Source organism: Antedon bifida, chromosome 5 (genome assembly GCF_963402885.1).
Source record: "Antedon bifida chromosome 5, ecAntBifi1.1, whole genome shotgun sequence".
Lineage (NCBI taxonomy): Eukaryota > Metazoa > Echinodermata > Crinoidea > Comatulida > Antedonidae > Antedon > Antedon bifida.
Genome location: NC_136230.1, coordinates 3,777,581 through 3,799,848, shown reverse-complemented (window position 1 = coordinate 3,799,848; position 22,268 = coordinate 3,777,581). Strand labels below are relative to the sequence as shown.

The following is a 22,268-nucleotide window of genomic DNA, read 5'->3' as shown; positions in this document are numbered from 1 at the left end:
CAATCTTAATATTATCTGTTCTATTTTTTTTTCTTACTATGAGTAAGTTTAAATGCTTTGTCGGATTTACGTAATATATGCCTACTAAATGCCTATTTATAAATTAATTTGTCACTAATAATAGATAATTCCGGTTTTTGTTTGTCATTATGTAAACATTATACCACTATCACTATACCATTACGCCCCTATGCAATACGGATTTAATAGATCAAATTTATAATGGGGTTTTTTTTTATATTTTCTTTTCATAAATATTCATAGACATAGAATCCGCTTTTAATGAACTGATTTGTAGCAACTATGGCTGGAGATAACAAAACATTTGAACAAGGTATCCGTTGCACAGCACGATAAAAAATGTACATATTGTTAAACTAGCCTTCAGAATTAGTTAACTCTGACTACACTGTATATTAATCTTATACAGTGTATTGTTATCGCCCTGCACTTAGAAACAACGAGCATGCGCAGTCACGCTTACCTAAAAATCTGTCCTAGAAAGATTTTAGTATCTCATCATCGAGTCATGTAATTGTGTTGGTGTAGGTGAACAGGAAGAAGCATGCCTGCAGTTTTACATGTTCAGGGCGAAATCACCAACTGACTTTTGAATTTGATACATAATTATGGTTTGGAAACCAGTAGACCTATATCAAGATTTGTTCTCGTTTTCTTTCAAGAAACCGTCATAGCTGACGTTAACATTTCATCGATATTTTCAATTGTCTGTTTTTTTCAAAACAGGTGTAATTTTCACTAAATCCAAAATGAAAACATAATGAGGACTGTGTTCGTTGATAGCAAGACTTCATAATTAATACTAACGGATTAATACTTTCTTGAATTTAAAAACACATTATTTGTGATTATCTATACTGAAAGATGATTTTGTTTTGGAAATTACGCGTTGTCTATTATTGTAAGTGATACTCAATCTGAATACAGTCAGCATTTATTTTCACTAAAGGTTAGTACAGATTCATTTTATTTATTTATTTATTTTATTTTTATTTAACAACATCTTTATACAGGATTATACAATCAGGTAAAAGAAAACCTGTTTTGCATTGTGGTCCTGTCTTAAATACAACAAAATCAGGAAAAAAATGTTTAGTTTTGTGGGGAAAAAAATTAGATCGATATCTATAGCTTTGAATGAAGCAATTGTTGGGGAATATTTAATTTCAGCTGGTAGTTATTGCATATTTTAGCGCCTGCGACTTTGAACGACGAGTTTATCTTATACTAGTATAGGCTTGTTATATGTAGGCGTTCTATACTCCACGTGTTAAGTGAGTATGAATATTGACAATCAGCTCAATTTCTGGTTGTATGTTTGGTAAACAACAATAGTAATAGATTTTTAACACGTTATCATTGGGCCTACACTGTACTGTTAATATGTTTAAAATTCCCATTATTTGCAACTCTACAATATATTTCCACCCCGACGTCTTTTAAGACAATGACGGAAAGAGGAAACATTGTTAACTAACCCTAATAGGTCTACACTATCAAACTTTATGTGACAAAAAATTGTGATGTGCCCATATATGGACATGATGATGTCATATTACTACCATATTTGGTCATATCACTACCATATTTGGGCACATCACACTTTTTTGGTATACACATGACTTTAGTGAGTCTTTAGCGATTTAAATTGCATTTTCTTTGACTTGATATCATTTAAAGTATTCCTATGTAAATTTGAGTTTCTTTTGATTTATGTTTTTCTTTAAAAAAAATATGTTTGAAAGGTAAAAACATTAGTCCAGGGAAGAGTGAAATTACCCCTGGTTAGTCAAATCTTGTGAACTTCCTATTTTTAAACACTTTTTATCGAGTCATCTCAACAATATTAAACAACTCATTTGTGGGATTTATCATCAATAAAATGTGCAGAAGGTTAATTATGGAAAAGACATTCGGCTAAAATTGTGACATTTCTGCTAAAATTGTGACATTCTGCTAAAATTGCGACATTCTGCTAAAATTGTGACAATCTGAACAATTGTGACATTCTGCTAAAATTGCGACAATCTGAACAATTGTGATTCTGCTAAAATTGCGACAATCTGAACAATTGCGACATTCTGCTAAAATTGCAACATTCTGCTAAAATTGTGACATGAATGCTAACATTGTAACATTCTGCTAAAATTGCGACATTCTGCTAAAATTGCGACATTCTGCTAAAAATTGCGACATTCTGCTAAAAATTGCGACATTCTGGAGAAACTTTTCGTCGAGTCATATAAAAAAATCAATTTGTTGTGAAATTATAAGCAATAGGCCTATAGTCTAAATCAAATAAACACAAAGCATATCACAAAAAAAAAACATAAACTATTTCCCAATAATGAAACAATTTCGGAATTTTCCTACAAGAAACGTGATAAGCAGGCGCCTTTCAAGTCAGTGCGCCAGATAAAAGCTTTTAAACTAATGATTTTTTGTAATGGTAATTTCGGATAATGTCAAACATTCATTAATAACTGCATTATTTTCTAAGACGTACTCGTTCGTCATTTACCACCGATTCCTTTAAATAATAATGACAGAATGATTATTAGCACCATTAGTATGTCTTTTAAGGCTGTTTTTATAAAATTATTATAATTTATTAAACGGTAGGAAATTCATCATATCGGCTAACAAATATGTTAAACCAAGAAATAACACATACTTAAAAGAAAGTAATTAGACTAGAGGGGTTATGATAAGAGCAAAGGCCAATTTACACAGACGAGCGGTAACGGTAATATAAATATAGAATCTATGTTATTCCTTATGACCAATTACACACAACGGAATACAGATTCTCTACGTAGGACAAGATACGTGGATTTCCGCTTACCGTTACCGCTCGTCTGTGTAAATTGGCCTTAAAATTACAATTGTAATTTTACTCTTCACTGGACCGACGAAAGAAAGACCAAAACTGGAGCTGTTTTGTTATTTCATTACTGTGAACCCCATTAAGGGAACATCTTTCGGGGCCCCAAAAAAGTGGCCCCTAATAAGTGTGTGTGTGTGGAGTGTGAATAGGAGTTGGTCGTTATGGTGTGGTAAACAATGAACAAAACACGAAAGTGTTACCCTTAATAGGGGTGTCCCCTGAATATGGGTGTTCCAAAGGGTGCTCCAAAGGAGGGATTCTCTGTATTATTTATTATTGTCAAGATGGATAGACAGATTTCTGTCGAATTTACTAGAAATCACCAACATAAAGGTGATTGATTTTCTTTAGAATTTCCTAGTCAAAAGTGTAGGCCTAATTCTCGGTGTGTTTATATTATCATATCAGTAATTTACTAACATCTATGTGAGGTTAGGCCTACAGAGTGAAACGTTGTTTGGTGGAATGTTCTTTAAAACTCACAAAAAGAAATAACGATAAACATAACGCATCGTAATTACTGTTCTTTTAATTATTCAGTGGGCCTAAGTATAATGTCTTGTATATTTACTCTGTAGGTAATATCTTCTCTAGATATCTCACTTCGAGTAGATACCATGTGTTTTGTGTATACAAAACACGATTATCTAAACACCGAGTTTATATCACGACTCCTTTATTGCAATTAACTAGAAGAGAGGCACGCGCCATAAATATGATAGTCGTCACGCAGATGATTAGGTTAGTGAAGAATAGAACAAAAGTTATCAACAATACAGTTATATTATGCCTATAATTATCAAATTATGTCCAATTATATTTGTGTATAGATTTGCATCTATATATTTGCATAGATGCAAATTGGGGCATTCTGTTCGGTGTCAAAATTCCTTTAATAGGTTAATCAGAGTTTTACGCGCGTTTTGTAGGCCACGTGCGCGCCAACTTTAATTTATTCATAATCCTAATTGTCACCTGTGATTGGTCAAATTAATTGCGTTTATACGTAATTACGTTGCGCTGTAATTGGGATCTGAGCGTAAGGCTCAAATTTATTTTGTTATTGAAACCATAAGTATTTGGTAAATTTTGGTAGGCCTATATTTTACGGAACTATGTATCGTTGTTGAAATTCATGTTTTGCTCATCCGAAAGAAGAACTAAATATATTATATTTTGTTATTAAAGCTACCAGCAAGTAATATTACAGACATTCTGTACGGTTAATTGACCATGACTTATGATATTTCACAGCTAGTTATTTCGTTTTGTATAGGCCTAGGTCAAACTGAACTGTTTTATTTCATTCACTCCCGATTGTGCTCCATATTCACCCGTACCAACTCATCCAAAGAACGGCTCCTCTAAATTCCAGCCCTTAGCTTCTCAATCCCCCTCATTCGCTTATTCCTGTTCCTCTGGACCTATTATTTAAAATACCTAATTTGTAGAATGAATTTAACATTCAATATAATTAGCTTAAGTATAATATATCCCGCGTAGCATACTTAATGCATACGATAGTATACGGAGACTGTTTTGTCATTTGTCATTAGTGTATTTCATGTTTATCTTATACCTTTCATATGGGCACTTTGGGTAACCAGTTCAGTAATAAATTAGCGAAGTCCCAAATGTAATGTTTAATTACAAATCCCCAGTAAAATACGTTAGTGTAATCTAATACGAAACCGTATAATGTCATGATGCTTTATGCATTCATTTCATTTGCTTATTTCCCTTGTTGGAGTTGTCATGTGGGTACATTTTGTTAGGACAAATTATTAACTTATTAATAACTTTAGGCTTTATAACTTCCGATTCCACATTTGGACGCAACGCAAAGATATACGCGCACCACTAGTAATTTGACCACCAATCAAGACGCGATGGATCATCCGAACTTTCGCGTGTGATTGGTCAACTCAGTCTTGCGTTGCGCCTACGTTGTTACGTTGCGTTGACAATCTGTCACCTTCTTCAGACCAACCCAGACAATAGTCTGAAAAAGTTGTCAACGAAAGTCATTAAGGTAAAACACAATTACGTTTTATTGGTCCAACATGAATTTATACAAAAAAACTCAATGTTTATCGAAACCAGATAAAAAATACTGAATATATCTATTCATATTCAAGATATTTTATTCATTACAAAAAATCATACAAGGCAACTTGAAATGCTCACAGTGTTGGAGTTTTAAAAACAAAAATGCGCACATGAATCTTAAAAACAATTCATGTATGCACTTAACAATCATAGCAATCATACAAGGCTGAAATTTAAATAGAAAACAAAAAACATGCAACTATTGTTATTTCGTCAGATTCATTGTGTTTTATATCATTTTAAGTAGACGTGCTTTACATACATTTAGCAGAAAGCTTGATAGATTCTTAATTTGTTAGGTTCAAAGTCAAACACCATCTTCTGTATTTTGGTTAATAGCGCTTGTTACGTTATTTCAATGAATTTAGCTGTTTAGTTTTACACAATATGAAGTCCAGAAGAATTAGTATAATGCCAGATTAGTTGGTTCATACAGATATAATATTTCTATGGTTGGTTATTTTTATTTCTGGTTCATTACTCCCTGACTGTAAGTAATGTTATCATGGGTTTAAGTTTCTGATTGTACGTTTTGAAGGTATCTTTAAATATCAAGCATGGTATTTGATACTCCGCTGTTTGCCAATGTAATAAAATATGCTTATAACGTTTTTGTATGAGCCGACATTACGTAACATTATACAAATCTACCGGGTGCGTTTAACACGTATTTTCAGTAAGCCCTATACGATAACGACGCTTGTGATTGGTCAACTCACTTAAGCGTGGTTCCCACTAGAACGCAACGCAGCGACGTATCGACGCGAAGTGCTGTATTGCGTAATCACAAGTGGGAACCGACGACGCAACAGTGCTGGAAACATCACAGATTTGATTTCACGCAGGCGAGGGCAAACACAATTATTGGAAGGGAATTTTCTTACGTTGTGTAGGTTGCGTTACGTTGCGTCGCTAGTGGGAACCAAGCTTAACGTTGCGCCTACGTCGTTGCGTTGCGTCCAAGTAACGAAGCGTTTGGAGGGATGTGAACGAACATGTTGTGTTAGTTAGAAAGCATGGTGATATTTTAGAGGGATGGGAGAAGGATAACATTCATTAAATTAAATTGCGATGATGAAAAAGTCAATTCCTTGTAAGAACTGATTTGAAATCAAAAGCATCAGTTTTCACTTAAGTTCCTCTTATATTAACTTACGCAAAAGGCTTGACAAAATCCAGTCCAGAAATACTTCACCAATATGTATGTATATATGTAAGTACTTCAACATTGAATAATTGAATACGGATTTTCATTATGTTATTGATGAACAATAGCGTGTTATTCTAATATAATCCAAAAGATATTCATAACACAGTTTTTCTTTGTGTAAATTTAAGTCTTAAATGATATTCAAGCCGTTCCATTATAAAATGGATTTCACAGAAATAAGGACTTTAGACCTATAAAATCGACGCATGACAATGATTCAATTATGATACTCCCAATTTGAATCATCGTGAAAACGTTTTACGGATACTGTGACGTAACATCCTTTAGTAAAATGCAATGTCTATTATATATATTCATAGCTTATTATTGTAGCATTTGTACAGATATTAATCGGTTGTACAGTATATCTAGATCTTCAATACTGTATTTCATCATTGCACCATGATTGGTTGACAGAACAAGACAATCAGACTATTTTCCTTAGCTGTGTGAAACGAGTTATATAGTCTTTCATAAACGTAATATTCTATTTTAAATACGCAATTTAAATCTATCATTCGGTTCTTTTAACTACTTATTATTTAAACACTTATTTGTTTGCAGTTTGTTAGGTCTATTTCTTGTAATAAGGCCAATTAAAGGCCAATACCCAGACTAGCCGCGGTAACGGTAAGCGGAAAACCGCGTAGCTTGTCGTCCCACGTAGAATCTGTATCTATCTTGAGCTGAAACCGCCCGTTCACTCCGTGTGTAAGTGGTTGTGGTGGTGGTGATTTAAAATAGGAAACGGCCGAGTCGTGGGAAAAAATATTAAGCTCTGTCTTTTTTAATGCCTAAATTCATTTGTTTTATTGTAATTGATTGAAAGAAAGAAAATAAATGTTTACGTTGATTAATTTATTGATTGATATCTATGATATATCATCGTGTCCACATCACATTTTTGTCAGTTTTATAATGTAGCCAGAGCTTAATTCAAATTTTATAATTCTCATCATCTTTACAATACATGTTCTGTATTTGTATCTGTGTGTCAAACAACAAGGACTAGCATTGAAAATATTCATGTCGTATTCCGTACAAATTATGTCACTAATTATTCAAGTAATTAGAATTAAAATCCTTGGTTACAATTATCAAACGTTTGTGACCCGTGATTTCATTAAATAGTATAATTAACATTTAAAACATATTGATTCTTAGCTGAAATTAAGAATGACTTAAACGTCACTATTTAACCGACAGAACAAAATCATTCAGATACGATACAGTAGGCCTACCATCCATAAAACATGTACCATACCCAGACGAAAATTGGAACAAACGCGGTTAATCAGGTACGGCAACCGTTACGGCATTGAGTAATTCATTTCTACGGGGAACTAGGTCTAGTATTTGTTTCCAGTCGACAATTGTCATACAATCGGAGCTGTGGACGATCGGGCCATTGAAAACAGGGCTCTCCTTATATTCAGACAATCTATTCTATTTCCAATGGATGCATCAATTTATATTAAAAACTTAATTAATATTAACCATACGTGCGGTATACATTGACGAGGATAATATATCATTGTGATAACACTATACGATAAATATGGTGACGGTATGGAACCGCCCTAGCACAGCCGGTCCAGATTGTATGAATTGTTTTATTATCTGTTACTATACTTTCCATGGTGACTAGTCTGCATAGCAAGCCCTTATTAAAACTTCGATCGAAATTATCTTAACAGTATATCAATCATTTCTAACATTATTAAAAATATGCGATCGATGAACGTCTGGAATATTGGCAGAATGTCAGAGAAGAGTTGAATTACACTCTCCCCTTCAATAATCTGCTGCTATATATTATTTAATAGAATTACCCCCCTTTCGTTCGTTAACCCTAATCCGAATTTGCTTAATATTGAAGATGAATATTTTGTAAACAAAGTTAAGTGATTTAAACTGGTTAGATAAAAAAAATGCATTTATGTAATATATATTGTATTTTGATTTCTTCAAACACTGCTAAAGCGTGGTTTCCAATAGGACGCAACTTAACGCAACCGACTCAACGTAAGAAAATGCTCTTCCAATAGTTGTGTTTGCCCCCGCCTGCGTGAAATCAAACCTGCGATGTTTGCAGCATTGTTGGGTCGTCGATTCCCACTTGTGATTACGCAATACAACACTTTGCGTCAATACGTCGTTGCGTTGCGTTGCGTTACGTTGCGTCGCTAGTGGGAACCACGCTTAACAAGCAGCATTAAGGCCCGTTTATACTACCGTAAACGATATAACCGCTCGGCCATTGACTATGTTGTTACATATCGTTTTTAATGCTGTCTGCTCTTTCTGGCTAAATAAACCTTTCCCTTAGTCCCAGAGTGCCGATAAACTGTGTCATTTATGTCATACAACTATCAGTGTCTCATTACGATCAATCTTTATCTTGAAATATGGAGGTAGAGAGAAATGTATGCCGACATTAATTGGCAATTAATACTGTACGACCATGTTAAGTATTTTTCTGATTCGTACTATTTTGTACACGAAGACGTATCTGTAATTATAGCGTTTTGTCAAAATCAGAATTAATGGTCTGTAAAATCGTAATCTTATCTTATTAAATTAAACACAATTTCGAGTGAATTAGTTATTTTGATTATCACGCTAGTGATTACAAATTAAATAATTTTGTTTATAATATAGGCCTAATTTGATGAAGCATCAGTTAATCACAAATATGTAGAAGCAGACGAACCGAATCACCATGGAGACATCACGGCACGCGCAGGAGAGTAGAGCAGAATTTGTTCTGGCAACGGAATGTCTTCATGTGATTTATATTCACACAATTCATTTTAACCCAAATAATAAAAAAAAAAACGTGGATCGGAATTTACTTTTCGATTTCACAATTCTAAAACTCTTTTTAAAGTTTGAATCACCTCTATCACGTGTTTTTAATTGCCAGTACCAGTAGGCCTACGAACACAAGCATTATATTTCCAATGATAGATTAAATAACCAGTCGGCGTTTCGGTAGTAGAGAAAAACGTGTTGTACTTAGACATGTAGATTATTCTAGATTAAAATTATTTTGAATATTCCTTGTAATTAAAATGTTTTTTAAAATAAATCTGGACTGGACGCTTTTAGACAGAAAACATTTAAACTAATATTGTACTGAGACATAAATGTTGACCATCAAAAATAGACACACATACAGGAAACGTTGTATGATCAAAAGCAGGGTTTCTTTAGTCAAGAATATTCTGTCATTTGTCCTAGAAAGAAAACAAAGTTAACATTTGTACATGGATCTAATTTGGCCGAGAAGACTTTAACCTTTTGTTAAGTGAGATATTCGCCTAAAGATCTGTGCTTTGAGATATCACGAAATAGGCCTAGAAACTGAAGTATTGCCAGGCGTAGCTACTAATTGGCCGCTAGAAGCACCAACGGCTAGATTTACGACGATAGCGTAAATATTATTCTTTATGACACAAACTGTTTTCATTAACTTTCGGTAATTTTTAATCAATGTTATTATCGACATCTAGCGTATGGTGTAAACAATATCAATTTCCAAGGTTATTTATAGCATATCATCATTTTAATAAAAATGTTGATATACTATCTAAAGATAGAGATAGAAACAATGCTTGACAAAAACTTTATGTGACAAAAAAGTGTGATGTGCCCATATATAGACATGATGATGTCATGTCACTACCATATTTGTGTATATCACTACCATATTTGGGCACATCACATTGTTGTCAAGCAAGTTTTATAGTGTAAACGGGGCTTTAGAAGTATAAATATCAATATATCGTTTCAACGTGTGTTTGGAGTTACCATGGAGCTACAGAGCCGAGCTACTGAGCCTTCCAATATGACTCGCTCCATTCACTCACTCACTCACGATAATAACTAATTGAAATTCTAATTAGATTTTAATTACTAGAAAACCTATTAATACATCATCCCATATCTCATTTCGTGACTCGCCGTTCACTCGAGAAAGAAAAAAAAATTGTATTATTTTATACGGATTCTTTATCATTGATTTAAAATTCACATGTTCGCACTCGCAGAAATCGTTTACACTGGGTTAGATGCCATGATACGATGAATGAACTAATATAATATCTATCGATTGTCAAATTATGTGTCGTCTTATATTATAAACACGCAGCCAACAGAATATTTACTAAACAATTCAAGAGCAACGTGACGGCACGTAGCCATGCGACAGAGTCACAGACGACTGACAACCAAGAGGCCTCAGGCATATGGAACCTGCACGATATTGAACGATTCAATCAAACAGCACACATCTCCTCAACTAATTGAATGTCAAAAGTTAAATTTGAATAATAATCCATAATTTACTTAAATCCGACTTACTTTAAAGGACAACTTGACCGAGGACCATATTTTAACAACGTATTACGGATGTACATATGGTTTTAGGTCTTCGGTCAAGTTATCCTTTAAAACTGTATTATATAGGTCTTGATTGTGATTGGCTGCGGGTTAGCGCGTATTTACCACCTACGTGTAACTCTATTGGTCACTTTTTGCTTAGATTGAACCTCGTTCCAAGTATAGAATAAAATCAGACGCGTTTTTCTGAGTAGGAACGCGTCGCAAACACCTAAAGCCTTGTCTACACTATCAAACTTTATGTTAGAAAAATGTGATGTGCCCATATATGGACATGATGATGTCATATCACTACCATATTTGGGCACATCACTAGTTTGATAGTGTAGACAGAGCTTTATGATAGTATTTTTAGGTCTAATCATCATGGCCTACTTTTTTATTACTATTACAGCTCCGTTTTTTCTTATTTTGTTTATCTTACTTACAACTTTAACGTATTAAGCAAACGGACTAATTGGAAATCCTCGGATAAAGAATTAATAATGCAAATGTTATAGCTAGTATCAACAGTTCATGTCTAAACAAATAACTACTAATTTTATCTGTCTGCAGAGAGTAAATAATGGAGATGAAATGACAGTATTAAAGAAGTCGAACTTGGCAGATTATTCACGTCATATATATAATAATGTGCCAAGTTACTTAGTTATACAGATTTCTAGTTGTTATTCACACTGTTTGGCATTTCTACTAAAAGTGGATCTTGAATAAGTTGGATGAAGACAAAATAGATTCATGAAATTTCTAATTGTTCTAACCAGATATGTTCTTTTAAGAACATATCTGGTTAGAAAAACAAGATAAACATCTTGTTTTCGACTATTTGCGAATCTATTTGCGGGAATCGAAAATTTATTGAGCTTTCATTAGTAGCGCATTCTTTTCACATCGCAAAAGTTAATTAAATACGCATGCGCATACCTGACTCTTACTTCTCACGAATCAATTCGGCTTAGTGGAAAGTAATATTTAGAATTTGGAATTTAATTGATTTTTATTTTTCATAAACAAACTTTTTGAGAGAGTTATTCGAAGTAGGCATGCGTCATTTATGTAAACGAAAGATTTGTTCTCATGTAGAGCATTCCTTCCCTTGCTTGAAAACAAAATAACGTAAAGCTCTGTCTACACTGTCAAACTCGTTTGACAATAAAAATGTGATATGCATATGCATATATACAATACGATGATGTCATATCACTACCGTATTTATGCAGATCACTAACGCACATCACATTTGTTTGTCAAACTAGTTTGATAGTGTAGACAGAGCTTCATGCAAAGAAAGTAAGAAACATGTGAAATTAGTGAGGTGAGGTTAGTATTATTTACTATTTTAAATTTTGTAAATGCGTACAATGCCAACATTTACAAGCAGTCTGACAAACAGCATTAGAGCCTCGAGAAAGATTCTAGTTAACCATGTATTGTTCCATTCTTCCATTAACTATGTTTACAATGGTTTTCTTAATAGTCTACTCTGTATTCTCTTCACTTTGTATTGTGAAGTACGCACATCGGAAATGTATGTTTGTTTTTGTAGCAATTGATTGAGCAAATACTGAATGCACATAATCATTTTGGTTGCAATTCTTAAGTCCATAATGACGCTGTTTTGCATATTCTATATTGTTCGGTTTCACCAGAATGTTAGGCCTGTATTGTCATGGTAATTTAAATGCTGTAAAATTACTGGTAAGTTTATTAATATTAATATTATTACATTAGCTACCTATTGTTAAACAGACAAAATCATTTATTATTATGTTTATTATTTATTATGAAGCCTAGACAGTTTATATTATGAAATGAAAAGATCATCATTATTAGTATGCTTAAATTATGAATTATTCATGAATTATGAATCAACCTTCATTTCAAATATTCTAGGAGAATATGAATTTATAATAATAATAATCCTTATTTTGCAACGGATTAAAAACTCGTTAACCTGCAGAAATGTGTTCTTCCACGAGGCCGTGTCCATGTAGATACAAAATCAAATATAACAGTAATAGAAATATTATTTAAAAAAATTCATTCAGTAAAGTACATTATACAATTGACATTTTCTTTAGATTTTAGGTATCTACCGGTTAGGCTATTCCATAATTGAGCATCACGATACGTAAACTCATTTTCTTATTCTGTATTAGGCTCTGTCTACACTTTCAAACTAGTTTGACAAAATTGATGATGTGCCCAAATATGGTAGTGATATGACTTCATCATGTCCATTAATGGGCACATCACATTTTTTTTGTCACATAAAGTTTGATAGTGTAGACAGATCTTTAGGTTCCATCATAGGAAATATTTTATATCCGTTGGACACATATGTGATAAAGTGTCTCCCTAGTCTATCGTTCACATTTAATTACCCTGTAGAAACAATGTGCCAGTAATGTACGTGTTTCTATTACTCCGATATCTACTCACATACATAAACCACACCCTTACTTAAAATAAAGTACTTGTGCTGTGTAACTATAATGTGTGTTTAACGGAGTCATCGGTTCCCTGTTAGAGGTTGATGAAGTAACCGAAAACGCTCACGATACCATCCTTTTGCAAGTTAGTGGTCACCAATCGTGATTGGTCAAATTACTTGCGGTGCACTTACGTCCTTGCGTTGCGTTCTAACGGGAACCTTGTTTATATAGTATTGTACCATTGTTAAGTACCTTCCTAGTCTAGGTTCTAGACCGAAATTAGTAAATATTTTGGCACATATGGCGTTTCATACGTATACAGTAATACATGAGCGCGTAGTATTCAGACAAAAATCGAAACGCCGACTGGTGACGAACATAAAAAAGACAATAACTACAGACTTGGGGTAAGCCTAGTATCTCCCTTCAAAATACTGTCCATAACAGCTACATTACTGTAATCCGTACGTGATGTCTTGTTTACTATCGGTGATATACAGCACATCAAACGAATGATCGAACACTTAAGTCTATCTGTGTAAGGTAGATGGATCACTTAATGAATCAATAGAGATTGTGAACTAACTAAACATGGCACTACAATGACGTCATACGCACTTGTGACCATCCTGGAAACAATACGGACCTAAAGATGTATGTGTCAGTAATCTTAGAATCTAAAAAAATGTACCTTAGAAGGCCTTTCGTTACATACTATTATTTGTAACACCTATAGACCACCTAAAAGGTACAATTATAATGCAAGTTCTTAATCATCTTATTCATTAGCTAATATGGTGTGCTAATCCAGATACACTAATCTTACTAATCCCGTCATTTTCTCCACACTCTTGATCCCCCTTGCTCTCTTATTATAAACAAGTGTCATTCGTTGTTTAGACGGAACTGTTTTCACTCTTAAGCTCTGTCTACACTATCAAACTTTATATGACAAAACAATGCGATGTGTACTATATGGACACGATGATGTCATATCACTATACCATATTTGAAAACATCACAGTTTTCAAATTAGTTTGATAGTGTAGACAGGGCTTTAAGAAAAATAAGTTTTCACTCTTTAAGAGTGGTTATTTGACTGAAATGATGATGTAAATCGTTAAATTTGAGTGATTAGAAGTAGTCCATAAGATTTATTTAAAAAAATTGAATTTTCACTCGTTTACACTATTAAAATGTTTAGAAATAACATGTAACGGTAGTCGTGTCGAGGGCCAAGACAATAACGATGGCACAAAATTATTCAATGTACAAAATATAATATTTATTCAATCAAAAGTAATATTATAAAACAAGGTGAAAATGTAATGATTCTGACTGATGTTATAGTCTCAAGAATCAATACCCGAACTAACTAACTTAACTACAAAACATATATTTATATTAAGGGGACAGGAAGGATGACTAATTAAATGGTACCACATCCTTATTGACTTCATATGAATCTCTTGAGCAACGAAATAGCTAAATTGCCTCAACACACTCCACTGGGACTAGACTTGCCCCAAGTCTGTATTTATTGTCTTTTTCTTTTATTTATTTGTTTTCATTTCGACCGCGATTTTTGTCTGAAAATACAGACTTGTGAAACACGTATAGAAATCGATTTGCAGACCGCAAACATCCGATAAGAATGACGTAGGTTATCATACCGTATTTGGCTATATGGGGCGGGCGGTATGTAAATATGGATTTCGAATCAACCAATGATCATTTTGTTTCAAAATGAAAAATATCGAGTGCGTACAGTGCTGAATGTACGATCGAGACTGAACAACTGTTGAAATATAAAATCGTGTTGCCAAGTTGTTTTGTTTATTGATTGTTTAGTCCTGGCCTAGGCCTCCTTCGTAGGGCTACTCAACTTGTACGTATGACCTGCCAAATAAAACGCCAATAAGGTACATACCACCACCGACGGGCACACAACAGGGCTACACCACCACACAGAACAGGACAGGGTCTGGGTGGGAATTAAATAAATGATCCATTCAATGTTTGATTTGGCGGAGAAGCTAGCCTATCATATCAAGACGAGTTTTCATGTTCTTGGGAAAAATCTCATCAAATGTTTACTACTTACTAGGCATATAAAATCATTTCTAGCCTTCAAAAACTTTCATCAATGTACTCAAGTACACATTGTCTAAACGTAACATAGCGCATGCGCATCGTCTTAGATGTTGAGTCGTTGAAATTCTGAAATATGAATATTAAAACGACGTACGAGTGAGTAGCCAATGGCATGCGGCTGAAACTAGTCAACTGGATAATTTATGCACCAAGAATTCTTGGTGTCAAACCACGTGACTTATGCGTGTTTCCCCAGACGGAGTATCCAAACTCAAGTAATACACGTATGAAACGCCATATGTGCAAAAATATTTATATTTTTGCAAAACTCCGTCTGGAGCCCAGACTACACTGGGACATGAATACCACTGATTTCGCACCGTGATTTTCTACAAAACACTTGATTTTCATGTTCCCACCTAAATATCTCGGCTATTATAAATCGGATTCTTTTGGTTAGTAGCTCAAAATAAACTGTAGACAATACTGAACATTATGATATATGTTTGAAATTGTAAAGTTAAAAAAAGTACGTGTCATTTTACGTTTTAAAACTCACCATCCATTGCCCGCTGACAGTGTGAGGTCAATTTTTTACCTATTTTCTAAAGTACCACAGTGTTTTATTTGCAATTTAAGATCACTTGTATGTCATCAATCATTTTGGTTAGTTTCTTAAAAGAAAGCTGAATATTCATAGATTCCTTACATACTTTTCTTATGAGCATTGGCTTAAAATAGACCGTGGCAAAATAGCAAATTCTATTTTGAAAAAATCTAAAAAATCCTCAAAATCGCGGCAAAATTCAAATAGGGTTTGCCTGTGTTATCAAGCCTTCACTTGACAGACCGTTGGATTGTAGCTAAGTTTGGGGTTAATTTTTCATTATATAATTTGTAAGTAGCATTTTAATTTTTATATCATTCTAATGTTTGATATATAAGGAACAATTATTAGGTGTTATTTAGTTCTATATGTCGTTTTTTATATTCACAATTGCAAAATTAAGATACCTATGTTTGAATGCCAGCGAGCTGGGATATACCATTTATCACTCGGGTAATGGTTATGTTTATCTTTCTGTGACCTGTTTAATTAATAGATGGTAATTATTACGAAGTTTGAAAATGTTCATACTATACTAGTTTATGTCATTTTAATTTCTTTGGTTAAAACATGTAATCAATAATTGTGGAAATTAGTTATAGTCATAATGGTTGACCCCCCTCCTATATAATGGACGATGACAAGACTTGGGTTGCATGAACTTGGTATGAACCTATAAGTAGATAAACAGCTCAATAGGTACATATTAAAAATCACTGTTTGGTTGCAAAATTTGCACCAAGAGATTCATATGTCCTTGGAAGACCCACCTCTGGAATGTAGTTTTCCAAGTTAAGTAGGCATCAGGGAGAATAAGGGGTGAATAGCCTGTGTGACTAATAGGGTTTGGTCCCACCATGTTACATTTCAGTTTCATGTGGGTAAGTGAACATTCTTCCTTGTTTCCTGCACTTTGGTGGGCTGCTCTTGGCGGTGCCTTGGCACCTGCCGCGGGCTATTTTTCTCTGAGCATCCCTGTTGTGCTTACTTAGAATTGGAAAATTATTGCTATATAACTTATATTTGCTTATGACTTTTATGTGCAGTTTTACATGGGTGAATGTTCATTTACTAATTAAACTATTTAAGCCAGAACTTATGTTGTATGCGTCTTTATTTATTATTCTATGAGTTTGTTAATTGCCGCAGTCTCCGAGTAGCAAAAATCAAGAATTGGGTTGGGAACACAATTCTATTTTGAGAACGGAGAGGGCGGGTTTTTCGACCTCTTTGATCAAGCATCCTCTCTGTTAACACGATCACATTAAGTTGAAGACAATTTTCCCTCCCTCCCGCCCAATATTATGACACTTATGGCAATAGGGCTATTTTTCTCTGAGCATCCCTGTTGTGCTTACTTAGAATTGGAAAATTATTGCTATATAACTTATATTTGCTTATGACTTTTATGTGCAGTTTTACATGGGTGAATGTTCATTTACTAATTAAACTATTTAAGCCAGAACTTATGTTGTATTCGTCTTTATTTATTATTCTATGAGTTTGTTAATTGCCGCAGTCTCCGAGTAGCAAAATATACATTGTTGTTACCTATCCATAAAACACATGCATACTTTCTATAAAATGATTACGCAAATATTTAAATTATCTTTTTTAATCGCCCAGAACTATTTAATCGCCCAGAACTATTTTCAAACGTTAAGGAAATTTATAAATGAGGCGTCATTCGAATGGTGATGTGATTATGAGTATTATTACAAACAAAATGAAAAGAAATGAGGACAAAATAACATTTATTTGGTCGAATTCCATTCACATTATTTATCTTGTAGGAGAGAGAATGCCTTCGGGTTTAAGGCGCCAATATTTACACTGTTCCATTTCTACTTATCCGCTTAGCCGCGCTCGACTCTTCGAGCTGAAAGCATTTGAAGCTGGCGGGTATAGTTCCTTCAGGAGGATCAAACAGTTCATTCGGCCGCGGCTTGACATAGTTTCTCAAGCCACAATACTACAGCCAAGGAACATTGTACCGTAGTAAAATTACCTTACTATAAACATTCATAACAATATTGTTTAGCAAAAAATGCAATACAAATTTATTTATTTATTTAACTTGTTTATTTAACAACATCTTTATACAGGATTACACAATCAGGTAAAAGAAAACCTGTTTTGCAGCATTGTGGTCCTGTCTTGGATAAAAAAAAAATCAGGAAAAAAAATGTTTAGTTTTGTGGAAAATGAGATCCGATATCTAGCTTTGAATGAAGCAATTGTTGGGGAAGATTTAATTTCAGTTGGACGGTATATTTAATTTCAATCTTTCTATTTATATAACAAAAGATCATCAGTTCTTGCCTCGAAGCTTTTAAAGTAAACGTGTTCACTGACAGTATATCGTGGTCTTCTTGTCAAGTGCCCATTTTATTCCCGAGTGTATAGATTCGGACAAAACCCTTGTTATTCAAAAGTACTTTAGTAATTGACAGGCACTTCTTTGAATACGTAACAGTGAATGTTGAGAATGCTTGGTTGCAATTATAGATGACGTATTTTACATGAATCTATCGTTGTTATCTGCCAGTGAGACATGTGAATGTACATGTGATGTTTAATTAGATTGTCTGTAAGTATCAACGAATTTAACGAGTGCTTTGTGAAACGCCGAAAACATGTAAAGCTGGGTTCACACTAGCGACGCAACGCAAGGACGTAACGCCCAGCGTAAAGCTTGGTTCCCACTAGAACGTAACGCAAGGACGTAAACGCAACGCAAGCGTTTTAACCAATGACAAGCGAAGTTATAGACAGTTAGCAATCACAATCGAATAAGCCATCGCTTGTGATTGGTCAATTCACTTGCGTTGCGTTACGTCCTTGCGTTGCGTCGCTAGTGGAAACCACGCTTTAGTGATTTGACCAATCACAAGCAATGGATTATTCGGTGCAGTGGCTTGTCATTGGTCATCTCGCTTGCGTTGCGCGTACTAGTTGGAACCACGCTTAAGGGGTGAATTTGTAGTCAGAGCGCTCACTGGCTAAACCCAGGGGCCCACCAGAGCTTAAAGGGGGGTTCCGGGTTTAAAATGAATAGTAAAAAATGTAAAATATATTTGCTTGTCTCTTGAACGGTAAAAGTTTCAATTTATATAAGCGCCCAGTGAAGCAGAACGAAGGCTGTGAAATGAGGCCAGATTACAAGTGCAGCTACGGCGATATGACACTGTGTTACAGAATAGGAAATTCGTGAAATGGTCAATCTTCCGACGACTCGTTATCATTAACCATATCAATTACTTTTATAAAATTATACTTATCTGATGTAATTTTAGTCGGTCTTCCCATTTATGAAGTCAATTTTCTATGAAAATTTATCAAAACAGTGAAAACTTAGGTATGTTTGCACTTTACGTTTGCCGATTTTCGCACTGACTTAGGGAAAGCCTTCGGCATCGTCACGTGATAAGCAGATACAGTATACAATACCAAACTGGTCGGGTCGAGTATACCCCGTCTATAATCGCAACATGAACGATGTACAGTATTTGATTGAAGGTCGACTCGACCTACCGGAATGGTATAGATAACATAGCTCGAATGAGAGAGAGTTGGAATATTTGTAAACATAAGTATTGCTAATTTTAACAAGTGTAGCCTATAGTAAATGGCCTGGTAGTATCAATTCGCATAGGGTCTACTACACTAGCTAGCTCAATTTTTAACTGGGCCGGATCGGCCAGGTCTCCTCCTACTACCTGGTCTACTTGCTTGATGCAGTATCCGCTTTTTTGGAGAGTAAACTAGGCCTATTTTAGGCCTACTTATAGATGATCGGGACACCATACGTGCGGACGGCGATCGGACCTTGTTTTGCCTCAATATTTACAGCCGATTTTGTAGAACGTTTTAGGTTTAGATTGTTTAGGAGTTTGGTTGATAGGATGGGTTTGGATCCACTGAGTTTTGTTATTTATGGGCCAATCGTTTAGTAGTAGGCTAGCTAGGCCCATGATGGGCCCCAATGTTTTAAAACGTAGGGTAGCCATCGACATCGTGGCATGGAATCCCTAGTCAGAATGGCTCTCACCCATGACAAAAAATGATTTAGGCTAGGCCTAGCCTAGTACTTGAAGCCGATAATACGATCTGAACTATTCGAGGTATAAAAATAGTATAACTGTATACAATCTATATATAATCTGTACTAAATTTTGTATTTCATTAAATCTCAAATAAATATATGCTATTACTGTTATTATTACACTTTAGGCCTAGCTTAGAAAATCTACAAAAAATGTATTTCACAATGATCGGGTGGTCGTCGTTTGACAGGGGAGAGAGATGTAAATTAGTTGACAAACACAACGTACATATATGACGTCGCGAGTTTGGAATCCACTGATGACGTGATTTTGTGAATATCTCATGAATATTAATGAGCTTCCCTAAGCTGCTGAAAAACAGACTTTCCATGAATTTACCCTAAAATGTATATGAAATTTAATTTTTTTAATTTCTCGTTATTACTTCTTCATTCTGACATGTCTATATTGTTATAATATTTTTTATTTAATAAATAAACGATATTTAAAAGCAATTTTAAACCCAGAATCCCCCTTTAAGGGAACTCCGAGAGCATGATTATACAATGCAACTACCCAAGTAGATGGCCAACGTACCCTGGTAAATAACTAATCATGTGAATGGACCCTGGCAAACATTTGTAGTAACATCAGACAATGGGCACATCACTGGTTCGGCCGTCCGTTCTACGGGGCACCGTTCTGGACATTGAATAATTAATTAACAATGTCCCGAACGGCGCCCCGTACCGTTAGGCGTATTTTGTCAAAACGGTACTTTCAAAAGTAAGCGAAATGTAGGTCTAGCTACTTCAAATGGTCATTCGTTTAGTACGGATGTTTATGTACGATGGTAACATTATAATGATAAATAGACAGTTATTGAACGTTGATAATGTTGATTCATTTATCATCAATGTGGCTACTGTGCTCTAATTGAAGATGCGAATGTAAGGCAATACTTCCGAAATGACGCTTAATAGCAATATTCGCGTCATCAAATGGCAACATAAGTTGAGGTATGACGCGTTTCCTGTCTAATTAACCGGAAATCTACCACATACGTGTTTATATAAACTATTATTTGATTATATAATTTCTATTAAACTTGATAGATCTTCTTTTTTCTCCTCGTATATTCAGTACTCTATTAACTTTCGTTTCAACCCCTTGCGGGGCCTGAAAGCTTTTAGTGCACAACGAGAACTGTGCATTATAGTATGGTGTGTCTACTGTTAAGTGTTGTAGCCTACAGAACGCATATTTGTATTATAGGATAGACGGGTTTCTATTCATGAATATTCATTAAGACTATACTGAAATTATGTAGGCTTAAAAAAAGAGAAAGCCTAGGGCGAGAGTCGAACCCTACAGTTTAACAAGCGAATGATTGTACAACCTGTTGGTTCTAGGCCTACTTCTTTGAGTTCTTTTGAAGTTAGCGCTTTGCGGCGTTGTCTTGGTTGTTATCTAATCAAATTAAGATCTCTAATGAATCATTCGTTATACAGTATTTACTTGTCTATTCTACGTTAAAATAGCTTCCAGCGCTCTCTATACCGGTAGCTGCACTGTCTATTAAACCTGCAAACTTTATTAAGATATATCATTTATCTTAATACTGTAATCGCTTCACATCATTACCATATAAAGTGAGTTGTGTTGATGTTTGCATCGAGTAGTTAAATATAGGAATATCAGCATGGTTTATTTCACCTAACCGTACAGTACAGTACACTATATCAACTGCCAATCGAAAAGCATCATTTTCAGACTTTTCGGAACACTTTCCTTTGATAATTTTCTACAATGAGCTATAAAATGTTTGTAATATTGGCGGATGAATTTAGGCGTGACGAATTTAGGTATTTTTCAAAAGAGGAAAACAGATGAAGTTAATGAAAAAACGTGAATCTCGATCTAAAATGATACAGTACGTTTACACTTCCGAATGTTGATTCCATAAAGCTGCATTCACACTTGTTTAGAATGTCGATTCCATAAAGCTGCATTCACACTTGTTCCGAATGTTGATTCCATAAAGCAGCATTCACACTTGTTCCTAATGTCGTTTCCATAAAGCTACTTTCACATTGTTCCGTTTCACGTAATTGAAGAAGGCGTCGTTAAAATCTGTACTAATTTGATATTATAACCTAGTATCTTTCTTACCTTATATACAAATTAGTTTATAGGATTTAATAATGTGAGAATCATATCTAATTAGCGGTCTTTGAAATTATATCATACCTAAAAAAAACCCATATTCAATCTTCTTAATGTTAAATTTAATATTAGTTATATTAATATGGTTTTAACTGAATAATAATGGGGATGATTTTGCCCTGTATACCAAGGGCCTAGCTTTTTTGGGTCCAAGTTGTAATTTCCTCCACTCTCTGGTGTTCCTTTTAAGCCTATATTGTACATTGTGGCCTAAACATAATACATGCGG

The 22,268-nt window shown here is 34.5% G+C and overlaps 1 protein-coding gene across 1 annotated transcript in view; it reads left to right on the top strand.

Annotated features, from left to right (window-relative positions):
• Positions 1-566: 566 nt before the first annotated feature.
• LOC144843172 (short transient receptor potential channel 4-like) overlaps positions 567-22,268 on the top strand; it is a 68,249-nt gene continuing 46,547 nt past the window's right edge. Inside the window, exon 1 of the mRNA XM_078699908.1 lies at positions 567-970. The gene's annotated coding sequence lies outside the window, so the exon portion shown is untranslated. The remainder of the gene's footprint in view (positions 971-22,268) is intronic.